This window comes from Physeter macrocephalus, chromosome 1 (genome assembly GCF_002837175.3).
Source record: "Physeter macrocephalus isolate SW-GA chromosome 1, ASM283717v5, whole genome shotgun sequence".
Lineage (NCBI taxonomy): Eukaryota > Metazoa > Chordata > Mammalia > Artiodactyla > Physeteridae > Physeter > Physeter macrocephalus.
Genome location: NC_041214.2, coordinates 136377148 through 136387159, shown reverse-complemented (window position 1 = coordinate 136387159; position 10012 = coordinate 136377148).

The following is a 10012-nucleotide window of genomic DNA, read 5'->3' as shown; positions in this document are numbered from 1 at the left end:
ATATATATATATATATATATATATATGGCTTTCCTGGTGGTGCAATGGTTAAGAATCCACCTGCCAATGCAGGGGACATGGGTTCAAGCCCTGGTCCTAGAAGATTCCACATTCTGTGGAGCAACTAACCTCGTGCCCCACAACTACTAAGCCTGCGCGCTAGAGCCCATGAGCACAGCTACTGAGCCCTCATGCCACAACTACTGAAGACCGTGTGCCTAGAGCCTGTGCTCCACAACAAGAGAAACCACCGCAATGAGAACCCCATGCACTGCAATGAAGAGTAACCCCTGCTCGCCGCAACTAGAGAAAGCCCGCGCACAGCACCGAAGACCCAACACAGCCAAAAATAAAATAAATTAAATATATATATATATATCTAAAAGTTTGTTCTTCTCCCTGAAACTTGTACTGCAGTAATTATGTTGTAGTAAGTGACAACACACAGATTATAGGAACTGTCATTTACGAGAGTTGATTTTTTGACCCTATTTTCCATGAGATTATCTCTGTGAAAAATAAATTAGAGTAACTAATGGACTTGGTGATATTGAGGTGTTCTGTGACTTTCCTAAGAGTAGTCTCAGTACTACTCCTTCCTGAGTTTGTCTCAATAAAGAGGTAAGAACTGAAACCTGACCAAAGTGTATTCAGCTAGAAGCTGTCAATCACGTCATTGACCCTGAATCATTGTCAATCAGGACAATGACCCTGAACTATAAAAGCTCTAGAGAGAATCTACTATGGGCTAGACATAAAAACATATGCAAAACAAAATAAAACAAGAAACTACAAGTTATGAAAAAAGAGGAAGCTATTTCATGAAAAGGATTTACCATTTAATAATGAAATCTGATATATTTTGCATAGAATCAGATACCTTGATGTAAAAGATAAAGAGAGTGAATTTATTTGGATTTCAGTGAAGAACAGAGACACGAGAACACCTCCTGCAGGAAGTATAGGTGATGTTCATGTTTTGTGGAGAGCCAGTATGGACTGAATACAGCTGATGATCTATCTATTTAACACAAACAGCATTGTTAGACCCTCTAGAAATTAATACAATACTTCTGAAGATTCCAAACTTGAAAATTAAGCAGAAAAATGATCATTTGTCCTTTGCTTGTTACTGTGATTGGTTTGTTTTTCCTATTCAAGATAGTTTGACTTGAATCATTTTCTTCTTTTCAGTTAAAGGAACAAGAAAACGGAAGCTTACAGGGAATTAATTATGAAAATGAGGACAAATTGTATTTGTAAAAACTTGTGGTGACTCAATTTCTCTAACAAAAGCAGCAAGTATGGTGCATAATCTAAAAATAATCAGTCTACCTTAACATCCTGATAGAACATGCTTAGCATTTAAGTAGGAGAAAAGAAAACCATCTATATCCTAATATAAGTCATGCCCTTAGCCCCCCCAATAAAAGAGGGAGACACCTTATATTTAAACAATTCATATTATGGGACATGCTATTGGTTACTTTATATTTTTAAACAAACTTATTGGGATATAATTTATGACCAGGAATTTAAATTGCAAAATTCAATGGTTTTTAGTATATTTACAGAGTTGTGCAGCCATCACCATAATCTAATGTTTGAATCTTTTCATCATCTCCCCAAATTAGCCTTGCACCTATGACCAGTCACTCCTCATTATACTCCCTGCTCCCTCTCAACCCTGGCCCCTGACCCAATTCTAAGCAACCACTAATCTACTTTTTGCCTACACAGGATAGTCCATCTAAAGAGAATTACACAAGTTGTTTAAGCAACTGTCTTAATTTTAAGGGAATGGAAACTTTTGGCTTAGATTACTAATATTTGATTGCCACCTTGGGAGTTGCTTATATTTGGCATATATGATATTTTTTCCACTTTCTTTAAAATGATTACAGTATTACAGCTAATATTCTTTGTATAATACATATTATATCAATTAATTATACTTTAGTAGTTTTTCAGGATGAGGCTTTGGGATAAAATCATCCCAGTAATATCTTTTTGAGAGCCAATGTGAAAAGAGAAATGTTTCTAAGTTATTATCTGAATTAAAAAAGAAAATTACTCATTGTTCACTACTGATTAAAGAATGAAAACATATAAGAATATCATCACAACCTCGACTTAACCTGTTTTTCCAGTGCTCCTCTGAGGTAAGGACAGGTTCTTGCAAGGACGTGACTGTACAGCCAGGCATCTGGAAGAGGCAAGTTTGGAAGACTGAAAACAATAATGTATGAAATAGTAGAATGAGAATGAGAATGCACCAGGGTAGTGGGCCCAAAGCAAGTGGATCATTGTATACCATATCATCACCTACCAGAAAGTGTCTACTACAGTGGAGACACTGGGAAACTAAATGAAAAAGATGATTCATTTGAAGGAGATCAGGCAGCACTTGTCCTCAGTCATCCTATGCTCTTATAATGGGGTGGTAGTGACTGGGTTGGAAACTATGAATGGGCTTATTAACATGTGCTTCCTCTCATCAGAACAATGTAAGTACTAACACTATTAAATGTCTGACCTGTGAGTATCAGAAATTATCACTGAACATTCAATGTTATCATTGCATGAGGAAAGCATCCACTTGAAGTCTTGGGGTTTTTTTTTGTTTTTTTTAACATCTTTATTGGAGTATAATTGGTTTACAATGGTGTGTTAGTTTCTGCTTTATAACAAAGGGAATCAGTTATACATATACATATGTTCCCATATCTCTTCCCTCTTGCGTCTCCCTCTGAAGTCTTGTTGATAACATAGAAACATAAACCTTGCATCTAATGGCAGTTACTGTTAATAGTAATGGAGCATTAATTTTCTTCTATCCTGGAGAATGAAATAATTCATCTTTTCAAGATTCATACATAGATTGGATCTCGTTTTGCCTCTTCTGTTTGCCTCTGCCAGGGCTTTCCACGTGGCTGAGATTCTGCAAAATTACACCTTGGACCAAAGGACCCAGTTATGGTTAAGGATTCTGACAATGGATAAACGAAAAAGGAATTCATTGGTCACAGACTATCTATCACCCAGAAGTTATCGGCCTGATAGAATGTGGGATGACCTTTCAACTCGAATTTCAACCTGAGCACATTTTGCAGGGTTGTCCATCTGTCCTCTGGAATGCAATGCAAATGTTGAACCAGTTGAGATTATATGATGTTGTATCTCCAAGAACTAGAATGTAAAGGAAAAGAAAGAATGGAAGTAGAATTGACTTCACTTATTATCACTCATTATCCATTTGAGAAGTTTATGCTTCCTAATCCTGCAACAGTATACCTTGAAGGGTTGCAGGTCATGAACTGTGTGTGGGAGAGGTTTATACCTATGGATGCAATCAGAATTTCCCTTATCCTAGTACTATAACTGCCATCTAGTACTTTTGGGCCTCAGGTTGATCAAACATCAAGCCCAAAGGAGTTACTAGGCCATGGTTCTCAACAGTGATTATCATGTAGAGCTAAAGTTCCTGCAACATGATGAGGGCAGGAAGCAATGTGTCTGAACTTGAGCCATTAATTGCAGTGCTCCATGGGGCATCCCTGCCTGGTAATAGCAGTAAACAGCAATTGCAGTCACAAGGCAGGGTAAACAGGGCTCAGGCACAGGCAACCCACCTAGACAGGCAGGATTGCTGACTAAAGATACAGGAAATATAGAATGGGTAGTAGAGAAGGAAAATGATTAATGTTCATTATGGTCTCAGAACACAGATGGTTTCACTAACCTTTCATTGTATGGCTTTTTAGAGATTGTAGCAACCACCCTCTCTTATTCAATTCAGACTGCTATAACAAAAATACCATAGACTGAGTGGCTTAGGCATTTATTTCTTCTATTTCTGTAGGCTAGAAACCTGAGATCAAGGTGCCTGTGTAGTTGGGTTCTTGGTGAGGGCCTTCTTCCTGGTTTGCAGATGGCAGCGATCTTGCTACATCCTCCCGTGGCAGAGGGAGATCTTTCTTGTATCTCTGCTTATAATGGCACTAATTCTGTTCATGAGAGGTCCACCCTCATAACTTAAGTACCTCTCAAAGGCCCGTCCTCCAAAGGGAGGAGACTAGGGATTTATTGGAGACTAGGGATTCAACATGTGAATTTGAAGAGACACAATCTGTCCATACACCCCCTAAAGTAACAGAGGGCACTGAATATGATATGCATGAAGATTGAAAAGAACAAGCAGTAAGTTGTAATGTTTCCCACCCAATATCTGCTCACACCACTTCAGAATTTATCTCTAGCTTTTGTGGACAGTTTCCCACATTCTGCGTGCTGACAGGTTCCTATCTCAAGCTCCTGTATATTCCTCTGTTTCTTTGCATGAGGGCTGTCTCGGACACCACAAGACCACAGTCTGCCATACGCAAGTCAATCTGAAATTGTGCTTCTCTTCATTCTCCTTAGGCTAGCCATCCAATAACAAGACACAGGAGTCAGTAGAAAATACCCAGACCTCCCCCACGCCCCCAACCTCAGCTTCTTAAGGGAAAGTCTGATGTGTATTACATGGTTTCTCCAAAAGTTCACAGTGAGATTGAGTCCAAGTTGTTAACACTGCTGTTATCTAATGGATTCTTTATTAATTTTTCTCCCTTTCACATCTTATAATCACCACTGCCTCACTTGCTCTTCCTAGGAAATAAAACTGCCTGAACTCAAGTCTTCCTTCAGTGTCTGCTTTTTGGTGGGAATCCACACACAAGCAGTATGATTGTTTGGAATTATTTATCAAATTTTTATCATTCTGATTAGTGTAATTTTTAGCATGATCTCATTTGGAGAATAAAGTTTTGTGAAGCTTGTGTCATTAAAATTTTGATTCAGATCTCCAAAGCAATAATATTGTTTCAGATATTAGGGTAATAGATGGCAGTAAACAAAACAGAAACCTGATTTTCAGTAAGGGTGGTAATCAGTAAATGTGGTTGTCAGAACTACTCTTTAAAAGTTGTTAACAGTTTGGATTTTCAAAATTGTACAACAATTTACCTTTACAACAGATTACCTTGTTTTGGAAATATTTTCAAATTGTAATCTTCTTTAAGAGAAATATAAAATAACCTTATAATATTCCTGGGAAAAATAACAAACTGTGGTGTTGTTCATCTACAGATGTTGCAGACTAAAATGCTATGTATTCTCCTTATTATATGTAACATTTAGTAGATCCATGCCCTTGAAGGATTAAAGAAATAATATTTTACCCACAATAGAGAATTACATACATGTGAGAGAGGACTGGTTTCTAGCTCAGCTGATATGGGCAACAGCAGTTGAATGGAGTAATTGGGCTGCCTGTAAAGCTGTGTAGGAAAATATGCAGCACAATGAACACACTACCTGTCCTAGTTAATTTGTGCATAGAAATTGGGTGAAGAAAACTTCCAGACCATCACCAAATATACTGTGGCTAAGAAGAACTGAGGCTTTGAAGAGCAATCAATTCACCCAGAAACAGCCTAAAGTTAGGGTGAAAATAAGATGAAGAAGAACAAAAACCTTGACCTACATTAAAACCTTCCTAGTTCAAATGGGACACTCCAAACTCTATGCTAAGCCACACTCATATCCCAGGCTGCACGTAGGAAGATATGTCTGCGGCTCTCTTTGTCCTAAGGGAGGGCAGAGAGCATGTACGGTCCAGAATCAAATCTCTCTAATTGTTATCCTGCTATAAAATTAATTATACCAATTTATAAAGCTAAGATAACCATTTTTTAATTAAAATTATTTTTCAGTCAAGAACACTAGATTGGACTAAGCATTGAACATCTGTTTCTTCTTTGAATATATATACTGAATATATATATATATACTCAAATACATATATAAAATAAATACAGAGAGAGAGAAAAAGAGACAGAGACCCACAGAAGATCCTAGGATGTAGGCAAACTTCACTACCTCCTTTCTAGGACCCCCATATTTAATTCTGCCTCATTTCTCATGAGGAGAAGAATCTCTGAACTGACCATTTCAATTTATAACGAAGAATCAGGAAACCTAACAATCAGGAGACACATAAGTGAGATTGAGGATCCAAGGACAGTCTACAAATCCAATTTTCAGGCTAGAAAACTAGACCTTAATAACCTTTCATCCTATGGAACACAATAAAAAAATAGACAAATATAAAACCTAGAAAAAAATCAGCCGTAACAAAAGACGATAGTATGAATGTCAAAGAAAAGCTTTAAGAAATTATCAATGTTTTTCTCTTAATTTAAGTAAAGAAAACATTGACCCTCTGAGAAAAATAACAAGATCATTTTACAGACAGATACAAAAATAGAGGTGGATGTGATTAGAACAGATTGTCAGGAAACCACAAAGACAACATAATTAAACATTATAACACATTGGTAGAGAATATGAAATGTGTGTTGAGGAAAATAAAAATTGTTCTCAGGTCATAGAGGGAAAAAATAGAGGAATAAAAAGTAAAAGACAAAATTGAAGAGAAGAGGAAGAACAGAGCTCTAAATGAGAACTAGCCACAACTTTTGTTATGCATGTTTGAAGTGAAAGAAAGATATAAATTTGAAATTCTAATTTTCTCTTGCAAATAGCTTCCCAATGCCAACATTTATTTTTTAGAATGCTTTAATATGCAAATCATGTTTAGAAAAATGCCTTTAGTTTGTTTCATTGAGGGGAGGTTCTAAGCAAATCATGAAATAGATGAGGCAGTGTTTAGTACTGCCTCCTTCCTACTATTCTGTGTTTTCTAAGGTCAAAAGGTTTTCATGTTAATTTCAGTTTCCTAATTGGGTTCTTAGTTTCTGGGGTAGCTTGCATGATTTAATATTTCAGGACATCTAATTCTCCTCAGTGGCTTCTAGTTACTCAAATACCTGGTCTCTGCTTGGAGACATCTGAAAAAGAAACTGTATTACCGCTATGTTGAATGGAAATACCTCCCCTACGCACATGCACAAAGATAAAACAAGCATTTTAGAGCAAGGCTCTTCAGTATCTTAACAAAGGGCCTCATATTTGCTCACTAATTTCCTTAATATGTCATGTTGAATAAATTTTTCAATGAGTATATTTTCCCAAACCACACTTCTTTATGGAGCATTGCTGCAAATTATAGGAAATCATTTCTTTTTAATGGTATTTCATTAAGTTGTTTTATGTTTTAAATTATTCTTTCATCTATATTTTCATCATTATTAGATTAGATTGACAAGCAGTGACTAGGGAAAACACAAAATATAAAAGTATTCATGCTTCCATGCTCAAACAAGAAACTGCCATTGGTACACACACACACACACACACACACACACACACACACAAAGAGAGATTTGTTAAGAAAGTAAAATCAGGCAAGATCTTGAAAATCTATATCTAATTACCTTTACTTCTCATGAAAACACTTTCCTTTTGAAAATAATTATCTCCTCATCAGATGAAAGTGTAATGCGAACATTATAGTAAATTAATTTATATATGTCAACTTGCTTTAATCTAGGGATTGATATTTTGGAGATTTTTAATTCATTGTACTAGATATATTTTCTTTAGACTATGTCTGTATAAAAAAGCATAATTGTCAGAGATATGCATACAGATTGGCCTAAGTTAGTTGCGTGGAAATTACAAATATGGTAATTAATGCATGTTTCTTGTGAAGATTTTTTTTCCTGTTGATTTTTGAAAATGACAATGATATAAAACTACCATTAACTATTGAAAATGTCCAAATTACTTCATTAAAGCCTGATTCATATTTTGGAAAAAAATGAATTATCTTTGCAAATCACCTGATAGTATGACCTAGATTAAAAAATTTTATTTTAAAATATTTGACAAAATATACAATCAGTCTCTTTAAACTTCTGTTGCCTGATATCTTATAAATTAATTGATGGCAGAAATGCTTCTTATTTACCTTGATTTACACGATGCCCAGCACATCTTAAGTACTAAATAACTGTTGAATGAAATAAAATGTTGTATAAATTAATATACTAATTTATGTCTTATTATCCACATTCCTTCTCCTCCTATGCACCCCCTTCTCTCTCCAGAGGAACAAAACATTGTTGGAAAAAGAGGAAAGAACATCAAAACTTAATTTTTCCATATTCATGATCTCTAAATTTGATTTTGTTTTGGATCATCAATATTTTTATTAGTCTCTTGTTGTACCTCTTAAACCCTCATTTCTTCTCATGCCATAATCTTCTCACTGAATGAATAACCCTCATTCAACAGAGGTCATTTCCTAGTTTATTGAGAAAAGATTGAGATAATCTGTCATTAACTAGCTCATTAACTCTTATAATATTTTCCTCAGTGTATAAGTAACCTTTTTTTATTTCTTTCATTCTTACCTATTATATGAAATTGAGAGAAAGAGAGAACACTTCAGATAAATACACAAATTTTTCTATTTCAATAAGAAGCTGAATTTATCTTCTTCCTTTCTAAATATATTTCACTTTCCCACTATTATGTTTACATCTGTAGTACTTTTCATTTGTATTTTACAAAGCCAGACAATTTAGAGTTATTATTTACTATTCCAGTATTTTAACCCTCACATTAAATTTGTTTCCTTGCTTTAGTGTTTCTATTTCTGAAATGTCACTCTTGTCCCATAATCTTGCATTTAGAATGATAATAGGAATTAAAAGGAATAGATATGCCATACAGAAAAGTGGTCATTAACAAATCAGTCATTTTGAAGAACTTCGTAGGAAATATAGAAGATGAAATTGGAATAAGAGAGAAATCAGGTTAGAGGAAAAATTGCAATTTGAATCATGCATAGGAGAAAGCTACTGTGATCATTAAAGGTGTTTGCTGATGTTAATTATTTGAAGATTAACTATTTTGAAGAACATGGGTGTTCTCTTTCTTCTAATGGCCTACTTAATAGTCAAGACACTTTGTGCTGGCCTGTGTCCTACTTTGTATTTTAAGGAAGGGATAGCCAGTATCTCTATGTGTTTAGTAACCTACTTTTGAACTCAACATTTCAAGTTAGCTCCTATATAGAGGGCATGCACTATTTTAATGAGCAAGGTGTGCAAAGTCTCTAAGACTGAAATTGCCTAATGGAAGGCTTGGGAACATTAAGAGAGAGCTGGACACTTGTATACTTCACAAACTAAGACTGCCTCTAACGGAGTTAGTTAGCCACTAACTCTCTCCTTCTCCCAGGGTTAGAGAATCAGACTGGAATTTCTGAGCACCAATGACACATTAGATTCCAGAGGAAGCTTAAAAGGAAAACATAACAGAAGAAATAAAACAAAGAAATAAAGGAACTAATTCATGGACACAATCTGAGACAAGTTAAATAGGAATTTCTAGGAATGGTGTCCAATCATCATTACGTTTTAAAATTTCCCAGATGGTTCTAATGTCCAGTTGGGATTCAGAACCATTGAGTTAGATAGTTCAGTGGTTTCATCCATGATCTTAACAGAAGAATTTGGCACATGTGTTTCTCTTCAACAGCGCTGCCCACACTAGCCATCTTTCTGGAGTTAGAGTGCAATAATAGTGCCAGAAGTTTTCCGCAAAGTGATAGGATACAAGAAAAAGGCAGTTCAGCATTTGTGGTGAGCAGCGATAAAAAAATCTGTGAGAGTTATTTTCATAGAATGGAACAGTATCAACTGCACTACTAAAGGAATAACAATGACTGAGACCTGAATGTGTACATCCAGAGATAAAAATTTCTCATTTATAAAAATTGTATCCTCATGTCCCAGAAGATATTGTGGATTATTTAAAGGAGATTTATAGTTACTCATCATTGTTCCTGACACACTGGGTACTAAATATCAGTATCAATATCCAACTTTTGTTAAGTGTGAGGTCTGTTTGACTACACTTAAAAGGGATATCACTTGTTTATATATTTTTTAAATCTTAAATCTGTGACTTTTTGTACTTAAAATATCATTAACTCTTTCAAGATATTTCTCAAAATGAACATGACAGACTTGCCCTCCATAGATTTCTTTCCTGGAAT